Raw genomic sequence first — 2799 nt, 5'->3', positions numbered from 1 at the left:
ATTTTATCGATAGCAATGTAAATGGTGCAATGTATGTTGATTTCCTACGTTATGGTCTACCGATATTACTACAAGACGTTTCACTACATGACAGAGTGGCGATGTACTTCCAACATGATGGATGTCCGGCACATAGCCGGTTTGAATAGCATATTGCATGAGAGGTGTATTGGTCGTGGAAGCACCATAACATGGCCCGCACGTTCTCCGGATCTGACGTGTCCGGATTTCTTTATGTCGGGAAAGTTGAAGGGTATTTGCTATGGTGATCCACCGACAACGCCTGACAACATGCGTCAGCGCATTGTCAATGCATGTGGGAACGTTACGGAAGGCGAACTGCTCGCTGTTGAGAGGGATGTCGTTACACGTATTGCCAAATGCATTGAAGTTCATGGACATCATTTTGAGCATTTATTGCATTAATGTGGTATTTACAGGTAATTATGCTGTAATAGCATGCGTTATCAGAAATGATAAGTTAACAAAGGTACATATATCACACTGAGACAACCGAAATAAAATGTTCAAACGTACCTACGTTCTGTATTTTAATTTAAAAAACCTTCCTGTTACCAGTTTTCCGTCTAAAATTGTGAACCATATGATTGTGACTATTAAAGCGCCATCTATCAAAAAGCGAGAAAAGTGATCCAACTAAAACATTCATATTTCTTTACGTACTACACGAATATGTAATAAAAAATGGAGGTTCCTATTTTAAAACCGAGCGAGGTGGCGCAGTGGTTAGCACACTGGACTCGCATTCGGGAGGACGACGGTTCAATCCCGTCTCCGGCCATTCCTGATTTAGGTTTTCCGTGATTTCCCTAAATCGCTTTAGGCAAATGCCGGGATGGTTCCTTTGAAAGGGCACGGCAGATTTCCTTCCGAATCCTTCCCTAACCCGAGCTTGCGCTCCGTCTCTAATGACCTCGTTGTCGACGGTACGTTAAACACTAACCACCATCACCTCCTATTTTAAAACAAGTGCAGTTAATATCCGTTTGACCTGTGGCAGCGCCATCTAGTGGGCCAACCATAGCGCCATCTGGTTTCCCCCTTCAAGCTAAACCAGTTTCTTTCTTTGTAGTTCTTTCCTTTGACGCTGATTTCGTGAGATATTTGGCCCGGTCACGATCAATGGAGCACCCTGTATATATACAGCGTGTCCCATTTATCTTGATAACCCTAAATAGCTGTTTGTCGAGATGCAAATCACAAAATAATTGAGGCAAATGTTCTTTAGCCGTCAGGGGGACATCAATCAACATTATTGCCTTCGTTGCCGCTTTGTTTTTTACAAAGATATGAACAGTGGTATGACTTTTTTAAATGGACCCTGTATTTTTTATTCGGGTATTTATCTCCTCTCCTAAATACCTATTCAAAAATCTATCAAAGTATACCATTCACTGAAACACAACCTTATTAATTACATAACACGACACTGACGTTGATGCTCCCAGCGCTTAGTGCAGGTTGTCAGGGTAATGGAACACATCAACGTGCCGAATAAAAATACAGGGTGCCATTCAAAAAAGTCATACTGCTGCTTATATGTTTGTAAAAAACAAAGCTACGACGAAGGCAATCATGCTGATGATGTCTCCCTGCGGTTGAAGAACATTTGCTTGAAATATTTTGTAATTTGCATCTGGACAACCAGTTATTTATGGTGGTCAAGCCGCGCGGAGTGGCTGCGCGGTTAGAGGCACCATGTCACTGACTGCGCGGCCCCTCCCGTCGGAGGTTCGAGTCCTCCCTTGGGCATGGGTTTGTGTGTTGTTCTTAGCAAAGTTAGTTTATGTAGTTTGTATGTCTAGGGACCGATGACGTCAGCAGTTTGGTCCCTTAGAAAATCACACACATTTGAACATTTTGAGGGTGGTCAAGGTAAATGGGACAACCTGGCAATCCTCCCTAACTGCTAAATATTTGTGGGAATCGGATGTACATCTTAAAATCCTTCTCTCCATTGTCTATTCCCCATCTCTTTGTCCATCTCCTCCTCCTCCTCCCCTACTCTCCCTCTCCTTTTAAATCTCCTCCTTCCCCCTCTCTGTGTCTATTTCCATCATCCCACCCTCTGTCCTTCATCTCTTCTCTCCTCTCACCTTTGACTTTGTTTATTGTTGTTGCAAACGAAACCGAGATTGTGAATTGAACTTACTTGAAATGATTGGCTAAATTAGTTGGGATCATTGGCATACGGCTTAAGAGAAATTCACCTCCAGCTTCTGAATGTGTCGGGATAGTAGCTTCAATGACTGCATTTCGCATAGTTTTAATCCTCCGAATTGAGTAAGATTACAAAGTTATGGATGATTCAGATTCTGTAGTATTATTCTGTTTGTAAACCGATTAGTCATAACTAGAACTTCCCTGTTTTATGTGAAACTGAAGGCAAGGAAGAAAACAATGCAACACATTGAAACTTCCACGCCGATTAAAACTGTGTGCCGGACCGAGATTCGAACTCGGGACCTTTGCTTTACGAGGGCAAGTGCTCTACCAACTGAGCTACCCAAGCACGACTCACGTCCCCTACTCACAGCTTCCCTTCTGCCAGTACCTCGTGTTCTACCTTCCAAAGGCAGAGGTCCCGAGTTCAAGTCTCGGTCCGGCACACAGTTTTAATCTGCCAGGAAGTTTCATACCAGCGCACACTCCGCTGCAGAGTGAAAATCTCATTTTGGAAAGCAACACATTGCTGTCTTTAAAATTTTTGTTTATAGTTGTATGTATGGAGAAAAAATATAATGTGAGGAACAATTCTTCTAATTATTTACGCTTCAC

General features: G+C 42.7%; 1 non-coding gene across 1 annotated transcript; it reads right to left on the bottom strand.

The window, feature by feature from the left end:
• Positions 1-2459: 2459 nt before the first annotated feature.
• On the bottom strand, positions 2460-2534 carry Trnat-cgu (transfer RNA threonine (anticodon CGU)). The gene has a single exon. It is a non-coding gene; the product is annotated as a tRNA-Thr (tRNA).
• Positions 2535-2799: the final 265 nt, after the last annotated feature.

This window comes from Schistocerca gregaria, chromosome 2, assembly GCF_023897955.1.
Source record: "Schistocerca gregaria isolate iqSchGreg1 chromosome 2, iqSchGreg1.2, whole genome shotgun sequence".
Taxonomy (NCBI): domain Eukaryota; kingdom Metazoa; phylum Arthropoda; class Insecta; order Orthoptera; family Acrididae; genus Schistocerca; species Schistocerca gregaria.
This window is presented reverse-complemented; position numbering and strand designations above follow the sequence as displayed.